We start from the raw sequence: 12,156 nt of genomic DNA on the forward strand, positions 1-12,156 counted from the left end.
TTCTCTGCATATTTTTTTAGCCTGCTTTCACCCTGTTCTTTAATTGTCAGGACCCCCACAGTACCGCCACAGAGCAGGTATTATTTAGGTGGTGGATGATTCTCATCACGGAGATTAAATACCGTGTCCACTCACTGTCCACTCTATTAGACACTCCTACCTAGTTGGTCCACCTTGTAGATGTAAAGTCAGAGACGATCGCTCATCTATTGCTGCTGTTTGAGTTGGTCATCTTCTAGACCTTCATCAGTGGTCACAGGTCGCTGCCCATGGGGTGCTGTTGGCTGGATATTTTTGGTTGGTGGACTATTCTCAGTCCAGCTGTGACAGTAAGGTGTTTAAAAACTCCATCAGCGCTGCTGTGTCTTATCTACTCATACCAGCACAACACACACTAACACCACCACCGTGTCAGTGTCACTGCAGTGCTGAGACTGACCCACCACCCAAATAATACTTACTCTGTAGTGGATCTGTGGGGGTCCTGACCATTGAAGAACAGGGTGAAAGAAGGCTAAAAGGGTATGTAGAGAAACATATGGACTACAGTCAGTAATTGTAGAACTACAAAGTGCTTCTATATGGTAAGTGGAGCTGATAAAATGTCAAATGTGCTCAAGCTACAATTTGGACTGCCTATTACAACTGAAGCAAATGCACTTGAGTGCAGTAAATGAGTGAGATCCTAATGGTTCTGGCAGGCAGTGGGTTCAGTCCTGAATTGTAATAAATACATGAGAAATTAATTTCTCTTTCTGTAAATGTATTGAATACATGAAGGGAAACTAATCTCTCTGTAAATGCAATAACTACATGTTAAAATTAATAGAAGGGTGAAATCAGGGAGCAGACAAATACAAAGCTAGTGTTACTCTCTTAAGAACTAATCTGATAATCTAATTATGTGGTTGTGTGCTGGTAGGTCACTGTAACTGCTATACATTTCTGCTATACATTTATGCTCCACTAACCCATCCAAGCTAGATGTACAGGCACGGCTGGAATTTTTTGACAGTAAAGAAAGCTTTAGTGTATCACAGTTCTTCACTGTTCTCCTGTCAATTTCATGTTGCATGGGATGGCATAGCTCCAGCTGTTCGCTTTGTTTCTGTAGGACTATGTAGTATCTGACCTGCTTAAACAGAAGCCCCGGTATCCAATCTACAAAAAACTGTCAGCAAGCTGGACAGAGGAAATAAGAGACTCCTGTACCAGAAGAGTCATGACCCGCTGTCACTTCCAAGGCTGAATGAAGGTGATTGGTAGGTATTCCTTTTTTTCCCCCAACAGCCCAGTCTGAGAGGCTCTTTAAATTAAATATTAACTTTGATTTGGGATTTAAAAACATACATACATCAACTTTGATTATTTGGTGGTTTAAAATGTCACTTGAAGACCAGTGTTTTGTGTAGTGTCTGTTCCTACATCTTTTATTTTTTTGCAATGCTAAAATCAGAAAGCAAAATCAATCAGTCTTTATATGGTGCCCTGGAGCAGATCAAATGAGTGGTTACAAATTAATGAATATGTGATGTTAAAAACCTATACAGTGGGGTCAAAAAGTATTTAGTCAGCCACTGATTGTGCAAGTTCTCCTACTTAGAAAGATGAGAGAGGTCTGTAATTTTCATCATAGGTACACTTCAACTATGAGAGACAAAATGAGAAAAAAAAAATCCAGGAAATCACATTGTAGGATTTTTAAAGAATTTATTTGTAAATTATGGTGGAAAATAAGTATTTGGTCAATAACAAAAGTTTAACTCAATACTTTGTAACATAACCTTTGTTGGCAATGACAGAGGTCAAACGTTTCCTGTAAGTCTTCACCAGGTTTGCACACACTGTAGCTGGTATTTTGGCCCATTCCTCCATGCAGATCTCCTCTAGAGCAGTGATGTTTTGGGGCTGTCGCTGGGCAACACGGACTCCACAAATTTTCTAGACCCAGCCACGTTTCATCTTCAATGCTCTCACTGATGGAAGGAGGTTTTGGCTTAAAATCTCACAATACATGGCCCCGTTCATTCTTCCCTTAACACGGATCAGTCGTCCTGTCCCCTTTGCAGAAAAACAGCCCCAAAGCATGATGTTTCCACCCCCATGCTTCACAGTAGGTATGGTGTAACTCAGCATTCTTCTTCCTCCAAACACGACGAGTTGAGTTTTTACCAAAAAGTTCCATTTTGGTTTCATCTGACCACATGATATTCTCCCAATCCTCTTCTGGATCATCCATATGCTCTCTGGCAAACTTCAGACGGGCCTGGACATGTACTGGCTTAAGCAGGGGGACACGCCTGGCACTGCAGGATTTGAGTCCCTCTCGGCGTAGTGTGTTACTGATGGTAGCCTTTTTACTTTGGTCCCAGCTCTCTGCAGGTCATTCATCAGGTCCCTCCGTGTAGTTCTGGGATTTTTGCTCATGATCATTTTGACCCCACGGGATGAGATCTTGACCCCAAGGGAGATTATCAATGGTCTTGTATGTCTTCCATTTTCTTACAATTGCTCCCACAGTTGATTTATTCACACCAACCTGCTTGCCTATTGTAGATTCACTCTTCCCAGCCTGGTGCAGGTCTACAATTTTCTTCCTGGTGTCCTTCGACAGCTCTTTGGTCTTGGCCATGGTTGAGTTTGGAGTCTGACTGTTTGAGGCTGTGGACAGGTGTCTTTTATACAGATAACGAGGTCAAACAGGTGCCATTAATACAGGTAATGAGTGGAGGACAGAAGAGCTTCTTAAAGAATAAGTTACAGGTCTGTGAGAGCCAGAAATCTTGCTTGTTTGTTATTGACCAAATACTTATTTTCCACCATAATTTACAAATAAATTCTTTAAAAATCCTACAATGTGATTTCCTGGATTTTTTTTTCTCATTTTGTCTCTCATAGTTGAAGTGTACCTATGATGAAAATTACAGACCTCTCTCATCTTTCTAAGTAGGAGAACCTGCACAATCAGTGGCTGACTAAATACTTTTTGACCCCACTGTAAGTATTGCAACTATGCTCCTACAATTCTATTGCTGGAAGAGACAATGGGTGGAGGGGCAAGGCGAGCAGAAGCAATGAGCTATAGATACAGTGGACTCACAAAGTGTTCAGACCATTTAACTTTTCCACACTTTTTGTCTGTCTAAAAACCCAGTGAGCTGCCTACCTAGAGCAGATTCTTATAAGACATATAACATTTAAGGCAGGTTTTACACAGTGATTACGACGATTACATCATTGCAGTTTGTTGCTCCATGTTCGTCTGCTATATTTGTAATTTTTCATAAGAAAAGTTGTGCCGCGCTGAATGCTGGGATTGCCTTCACAGCTAAGGAAGCATCAGATGCTCCCTTGTCATTCAGTCAGTATATACCTAAGTAGGCAGCATTTAATGTGTGACATGTTGCATTGTCTTACTTGAAGATCCCATTCGCCCCTGGGAAGACAATTTTCCCATGGTACTTTCATCCATGACAGCAACAAAGGATATATCTGCAGACAGCCTATCACACACTCTATATACCCACAAAGCCAGCTCAACTTGACTGTGCATATACAGTGTATCACAAAAGTGAGTACACCCCTCACATTTCTGCAGATATTTAAGTATATCTTTTCATGGGAAAACACTGACAAAATGACACTTTGACACAATGAAAAGTAGTCTGTGTGCAGCTTATATAACAGTGTAAATTTATTCTTCCCTCAAAATAACTCAATATACAGCCATTAATGTCTAAACCACCGGCAACAAAAGTGAGTACACCCCTAAGAGACTACACCCCTAAATGTCCAAATTGAGCACTGCTTGTCATTTTCCCTCCAAAATGTCATGTGATTTGTTAGTGTTACTAGGTCTCAGGTGTGCATAGGGAGCAGGTGTGTTCAATTTAGTAGTACAGCTCTCACACTCTCTCATACTGGTCACTGAAAGTTCCAACATGGCACCTCATGGCAAAGAACTCTCTGAGGATCTTAGAAGACGAATTGTTGCGCTACATGAAGATGGCCAAGGCTACAAGAAGATTGCCAACACCCTGAAACTGAGCTGCAGCACAGTGGCCAAGATCATCCAGCGTTTTAAAAGAGCAGGGTCCACTCAGAACAGACCTCGCGTTGGTCGTCCAAAGAAGCTGAGTGCACGTGCTCAGCGTCACATCCAACTGCTGTCTTTGAAAGATAGGCGCAGGAGTGCTGTCAGCATTGCTGCAGAGATTGAAAAGGTGGGGGGTCAGCCTGTCAGTGCTCAGACCATACGCCGCACACTACATCAAATTGGTCTGCATGGCTGTCACCCCAGAAGGAAGCCTCTTCTGAAGTCTCTACACAAGAAAGCCCGCAAACAGTTTGCTGAAGACATGTCAACAAAGGACATGGATTACTGGAACCATGTCCTATGGTCTGATGAGACCAAGATTAATTTGTTTGGTTCAGATGGTCTCGAGCATGTGTGGCGGCAATCAGGTGAGGAGTACAAAGATAAGTGTGTCATGCCTACAGTCAAGCATGGTGGTGGGAATGCCATGGTCTGGGGCTGCATGAGTGCAGCAGGTGTTGGGGAGTTACATTTCATTGAGGGACACATGAACTCCAATATGTACTGTGAAATACTGAAGCAGAGCATGATCCCCTCCCTCCGGAAACTGGGTCGCAGGGCAGTGTTCCAGCATGATAATGACCCCAAACACACCTCTAAGACGACCACTGCTTTATTGAAGAGGCTGAGGGTAAAAGTGATGGACTGGCCAAGCATGTCTCCAGACCTAAACCCAATAGAACATCTCTGGGGCATCCTCAAGCGGAAGGTGGAGGAGCGCAAAGTCTCGAAAATCCGCCAGCTCCGTGATGTCGTCATGGAGGAGTGGAAAAGCATTCCAGTGGCAACCTGTGAAGCTCTGGTAAACTCCATGCCCAGGAGAGTTAAGGCAGTTCTGGGAAATAATGGTGGCCACACAAAATATTGACACTTCAGGAACTTTCACTAAGGGGTGTACTCACTTTTGTTGCCGGTGGTTTAGACATTAATGGCTGTATATTGAGTTATTTGAAGGGAAGAATAAATTTACACTGTTATATAAGCTGCACACAGACTACTTTTCATTGTGTCAAAGTGTCATTTTGTCAGTGTTGTCCCATGAAAAGATATACTTAAATATCTGCAGAAATGTGAGGGGTGTACTCACTTTTGTGATACACTGTATATATATATGGAACATTCAGCATTAGTACTAGGTATTGTTTTTTATGGTTTCAGTATGGGGCTTAGGCATGTTTAGGTTTTTTTCAGTTGGAATGGGCCTTAAGTCCACTGAGATGTCTTACAGCACTAAATGCTACACTACATACCTTATAAAAGCAGTAATGGCAGATTTACACAGTAGCATCTCCGGCTGTTACACTGGGACATTGGAAGCTATTGTAGAGTTGTTTTATGCAGTTTAAATAGCAGACCATTAGTGCAGGAAATGATCTCTTATTAAATAGTCATGCAGTAATGTTCCCATTAGATGCAGCAAAACGCAGTTGTAAGCAGATTGTGTTTGCATTGTAGATATGAAAGGATCATCAGTTCAGTGGATGTCTTGTGGCCAGACCCTGAAGAAGCCCACTGAATGGAAGCTCAAGTTCTGCCTGCTCACAGAGTCTGAATTGCTTTCATTTGATAAACCTCAGGTAGGTACTTTACATTTACATTTGCTGCATTTAGCAGACAATTACAATTATGAGGTTAATTTAGGGTTAGTTAGGGGCCTTGTTAAGGAGCCCAACATTGGCATATTGGGGCTTGAATCAGCAACCTTTTGATTACTAGTCCAATACCTTAACTGCTGAGCTACCACTGCTCTAAAGTCGTAGTTGATAGTGTTTGTCATGAGCCTGGTGACCTCATTTGCTGATAGGGCTGCACGCTGGCTCACAGCAAGAAGGTCCTGGGTTTGATCCCCAGGTAGGGCTGTCCGGGTCCTTTCAGTGTGGAGTTTGCATGTTCTCCCCGTGTCTGCGTGGGTTTCCTCTCACAGTCCAAAAACATGCAAGTAGGGTGAATTGGAAATACAAAATTGTCCATGACTGTGTTCAACATTAAAACTACAATTTATACCGGTAATAACTACCGTTTCTGTCATGTATGTAACCAAATAGTTTAAAACATGACATTAAAATCCTAATAAACAAACATTTACTGATGAGCTGAGGTCTCTTATTTCCTACAATCTACACTATTATGATAGGTTATTAAATGGCCAACGTGTTCTCCACCTGTCCACTAGAGGTCTACCTTCACTTTTTACTGGGACTTTCATTCAGTCACACGAATACAAACCTGTTTGCCATTAACTTAACATCAATAAGGACTCTAGTACCTGTTAGCCATGTCAAGTCTTGCATGTCTGTGCCATGTTCCTGTTTATTTTTGTGTTTATTTTTTCTTGTTGTCTTTTTCTTGTTGACTGCCAGCATGTTTGGGCAACACCATCATAAGGACCAGAGCACCCAGACTTCACCCAGCAGTAAGTGTGTGCATAATCGATCTGTCATTGAATTATAAATTTTTTCCTGTGCACACCCCATGGGCTATTTGTTTTGTAACTAAATGACCTAAACACAAGCTCTTTTTTTATTTGTTTTGTTTAAAAGCCTAAATCAGAAAAAGTTGGGACAAGCAATGTTTCTTATATTTACTTTGACTTTTATTTGATTGCAGACAGTATGAACCATGATTTTCCATGTCACCTTTATTTTATTTGTTAATATTCATCCATCCATGCTTTTCAGGCCTGCAACATTCCAAAAAATGGCAAACTGCATGGACATCACTGAAAAAGATAACTTAAGGGCAGCATATGTTTCTTTAAAATCTCAATGTACTTTTCTGCATTAATGCTGCCATCACAGAAGTGTTAATTACCTTTCTCAAGCGCACTGACACTGCCCCATACCATGACAGACCCTGGCTTTTGGACTTGTTGCTGATGACAGTCTGGATGATCCTTTTCATCTTTGGCCTGGAGCACACGGCGTTCATTTTCTCCAAAAAAGATGTAGAATACTGATTTATTTGACCACACTATACATTTCCTCTGTGTGATGGTCCATCCTAGATGCCTCTGAGCGCAGAGAACTAGACACTGCTTCTGGATGTGGTTAACATGGCTTATTATTTTTTGCAAAATTAAGTTTTAAGTGGCATTTGTAAATGTAACTCTGTATTGAAGTGCTGGACAAAGGTTTGCCAAAGTAATCCCTTGCCCATGTGGTTATATCAGCTGTTGATGAATGACCATGCCTGATGCAGTGCTGTCTGAGGGATCAGAGTGTTCAGCTCAGGCATGTGTCCCTGCCCTTTACGCATTAAAGTTCCTCCAGAGGCGCCCGGGTGGCGCAGTAGGAAATTCCGCTAGCACACCAGCGCTGGGATTCTAAACTCCCAGAGGTTTGAAATACAAGAATGGATGTATATTAACAAATGAAATTAAGTTGACCAGACAAAACATTAAATATCTTGGGCTTATATTATTTGCAATTAAATCATTTTTATTTATTTATTTTTCTTACATTTGCATTTTCTCTATTGTCCTAACTTTTTCTAATTTTGGATTTGTACATGAACCAACTTGGATACACAATTTGGTGGTATTTTAAACCTCTATAATGACATTCACACTTCATGGAATGAGTGTTTATGAATGACTACCTGGTGACCTCTCTGTGACTTTATATAAATAAGGCTAGTTTGACTAGTAGGTCTGACCTGAATTAAAAGCTGCTGGAGCTTGCTCAACACTTTCCCTAGTTACAAAAGCTTGACATCAGCATAAGCTTAGAAGAAAGCAGCCTTTACCTAGAAATCCACACCCTAACTCGTACCTGTAGTTTGTAGCTGATTGCATAGATGAAGAAACAGCAGAAGCAGCATTTTTTTCTTGCATTGCAACCTCAAACCTCGTTATATACATCATCTGTGCTTCAACAAATACTCTAGTTTTTAGGTGTTTCTTGGCTTACATTAGACCATTTGGTCACATTTTCACCCGCCATAAGGTGACATCACCTTGGTGATCACCTTTCAGACGAAGAAATATATATAGTCTTCCAAGCAGTGATTAACAGGAAAAGAAAGATATATGTATCTTATAAATGTGTGTAAACTTTTATCTATCAGTAATCTAACATTTGTTTGATTTTACAGAGCACAGAGATTTGTGCTCAACATGTGAGGGCAATGTTTGTTGGTGATTTGGCTATAATGGCAGGTTGAAATTTTTCCAGGTTTTAAATTAGGGCTTCACTGTAAGATTTATTACTTTGTAATTTGGGGCCTGGTGCTGGTACAAACACAAAAGACAACAACAAAATCACAGCTTAGAAAAGTGGTGTTTAAGTATTTATTTTGAAATTAACTTTGACTTTAACTTTAGCGCAGAATGTCAGACCTGAAAGTGGAGTAAGTGATATTTAAGTCAAAGCATGGTTTGGTAATGTTGAAGTTCTCACATTCTAGCATTTTCCATGAAAAAGCTCTAGTCTTGTGGTTCTTCAGGCATAAAATAAGTAAAATTAATGAATAAATGATAAATAAATTAAAACTGTATTTGCCTGCCAATCAAACTCCATTAGCATTTATTCTCCTCCTTCGGTGCACATTAAGTTGCTAAGTTCATCCTTACACCAGCCATGTATAGTACTACGTAGGATCTTCAAAAAGAAAAGTTTACGCACCTTTATATTTTGGATGGAAATGGAGGAGTAGTAATTGGTCGTGTCTGAGAAACTAAGAGAAAGCTTATAGTCCAGATTTAGCGCCATCTGATTTCCACCTTTTTGCACCGCTCAAAGAAGCTTTAAGGGGAAGAAGATTTTCATGTGATGATGATATGAAAGCAGCGGTGCATCAGTGGCTACGTGCTCAACCAAAATTATTTTCATTTGCTGATGGCATTAAAACAGTACAGCACTGGGAAAAATGCATCGCAAAGGAAGGTGACTATGTAGAAAAGTGATGTAATTTGTTTTTAAAATTCTTAATAAATTGAGTTAAAAAAAAGTGCAGAAACTTTTTGAAAAGCCCTCATAGTTTGACTAAACCAAAAACTGCATAGTCAGATAAAACACAAGAATCACATAAAACCACGTCTGTAATGCATTTGTAGCTGCTAAAATATAGGTGAAAAGTCCACAGTCAAAAAAGCTTTACATCTCTATGGTCATCACTATGTGATCAGCAACAAACTTCACTCAAATTTTAAGGTGTGTTTAACTGTTGTGTTTAATCAGTGTTTAGGCCTATACATATGTTAAGCTTGCTTGACTATGGACACTGTAGGCCACTTTTAGATGTGTGCAATCATACGAGCACAAAGAAATCACCAGTTGTAGGTAATCACTAATGGGACATTAGGCCATGCCACAAAGTTAGAACTTTCAGCACCAGCAAATTAATAATCTAGATGGCTGTAGGTATATATGAACCAGGCATATTTTTAGACTAAAACACAGTGAATTTACTTCTTTCATGAAGAACAGTTCTAAAAAGGATTTATATGTCTAGGCTGTCATCCATGACTAACTTTACCTATATACATCTTTAAAACATTATCCTGTGGTAAAATATTTGATCCAAAAAGCAGGATGTAATGGCATCACTGGTGTACAATGAGAAACAGAAAGGGGACATTTACAGGCTGTAAACAAAGTAAAGTTGAATGTACTGGTATTTTCCGTTTATCCGGGGCAAGCCGCTGAGCAGAAATGTGCAGTGGGAGGCATAATCACACTGGTGACACAGATGCCTTTGTTCTGAATTGGCTAGTGGTACATCTGCCTGTAGTTTTGTTCCGGTTAGACTGGAACTTTATCCTAAAAACAGTTTGTTTAGATTTATGAATCACCAAAACACATTTAGACACAATTTTATATCTGTGGGCAACATAAAATGTAAGAGATGGAAAATGATCACTTTATTAATCCCAGTCAGTTATTACAGCAGCTCAAGATCAAAGATTAAAGCAAAAGTATTAAAGTACACAAGTATTAAGTACAGAAGTATTAAGTACAGAAGTATTAAAGTACACAAGTATTACGTACAGAAGTATTAAAGTACACAAGTATTGTTGTACCACATTTTGATTTACACTTTAATTAAATAAATAGGATAGAAAATGTAGGATGTAATATAAAAAACTTGTGTCATTATAGGTTGTTATATTTGTGGACATAATAAGTTTTTATAAGATGACTGACTACCTTTACCATTATGGATCACTCAGTTGATAGCAGACATGTTGAGATAAAAACCTTTCTTGTTTTTTTGTCACCAGATGTTTTGTGATCTGTACATCATTACACCAAGGTCTATTAATAATTTCATCTATTATAAACTCCAGCTTTGTAAACGTTTTAAATTATAGTTTCTTTATAGTTGTAGCTGTTCTTTTGCGGCATGTAGTAACTATTCAGTAAAGTTCAGATATCCCCTGTACTAAGCTTTGATTGTTCCTTTTTGGTCATGCCAATTGTCTAGATTTGACATGACTTTTTTAACTCCTCTGCAGTTCTGCCATTCACTAAATGCCCCCTTTGTAACTATGTTGGTTGTCTCATATTGCTTGAAATCTCATACAGTGTTATGTAAGAGCTTTTTTAGAACTGATACACGCTATTAATTGGCAATTACCTAATCAAATATATACACCTAAAGTCAGAAGTTTACATGTACTTGTGGTGATTTTTAACATGTTTATGGGGATTTTGTCCAGTTCATGATTTAATTCTTAGTGTTTGGAATTATACATACACAAACATATCAGTTTGGTAAAGCAAAAAGTTCTATAATGCCTTTTAGTTCCTTGTTAGTAATTAAGATTGACTGCTGGTGACTTCTCTGTGCAGATATGAATAGGGTTTTGTTTGACTGTATGTTACAAAAAAGAATCTCTAAAAAAACTGAAACCCCTGCACCAAAATTGGCACCTTTAAACTTTGTTGGCTAATCACATAGACAAAGAAGAAACAAGAGCAGGGGCTTCCTTCTTGCATGGCAGCTTTAAAGCCCATAGTGACTTAAAACTTGCTTGACTGTGGACAGTGTCTTCCAGTTTCCAGCAGCTTCTAAATCATGGCAAAGCTGTTTTTGTGGTGCTCATACATTTGAGACAAATTCCTCTCATTATGGGTTGACGGTAATTCCTAACCTTGATAGGAGACTGTTTGACAGATATGTTTTTGACAGATTTAGTCCAACCATCCTAATTTTATGGGCATACATTAAGCCTTAATCCAATTGTTAAGAAGAAAATAGGATGTCATGCCACAAAGAGAACATTCTAGGGATACAGTGGGGTCAAAAAGTATTTAGTCAGCCACTGATTGTGCAGGTTCTCCTACTTAGAAAGATGAGAGAGGTCTGTAATTTTCATCATAGGTACACTTCAACTATGAGAGACAAAATGAGAAAAACAAAAAGTATTTGAAAATAAGTATTTGGTCAATAACAAAAGTTTGACTCAATACTTTGTAACATAACATTTGTTGGCAATGACAGAGGTCAAACGTTTCCTGTAAGTCTTCACCAGGTTTGCACACACTGTAGCTGGTATTTTGGCCCATTCCTCCATGCAGATCTCGTCTAGAGCAGTGATGTTTTGGGGCTGTCGCTGGGCAACACGGACTCCACAAATTTTCTATGGGGTTGAGGTCTGGAGACTGGCTAGGCCACTCCAGGACCTTGAAATGCTTTTTATGGAGCCACTCCTTCGTTGCCCGAGCGGTGTGTTTGGGATCATTGTCATGCTGGAAGACCCAGCCACGTTCCATCTTCAATGCTCTCACTGATGGAAGGAGGTTTTGGCTTAAAATCTCACGATACATGGCCCCGTTCATTCTTCCCTTAACACGGATCAGTCGTCCTGTCCCTTATGCAGAAAAACAGCCCCAAAGCATGATGTTTCCACCCCCATGCTTCACAGTAGGTATGGTGTTCTTAGTTCTTCTTCTTCTTCCAAACACGACGAGTTGAGTTTTTACCAAAAAGTTCCATTTTGGTTTCATCTGACCACATGATATTCTCCCAATCCTCTTCTGGATCATCCATATGCTCTCTGGCAAACTTCAGACGGGCCTGGACATGTACTGGCTTAAGCAGGGGGACACGCCTGGCAC

Source organism: Trichomycterus rosablanca, chromosome 7 (genome assembly GCF_030014385.1).
Source record: "Trichomycterus rosablanca isolate fTriRos1 chromosome 7, fTriRos1.hap1, whole genome shotgun sequence".
Taxonomy (NCBI): Eukaryota; Metazoa; Chordata; class Actinopteri; order Siluriformes; family Trichomycteridae; genus Trichomycterus; species Trichomycterus rosablanca.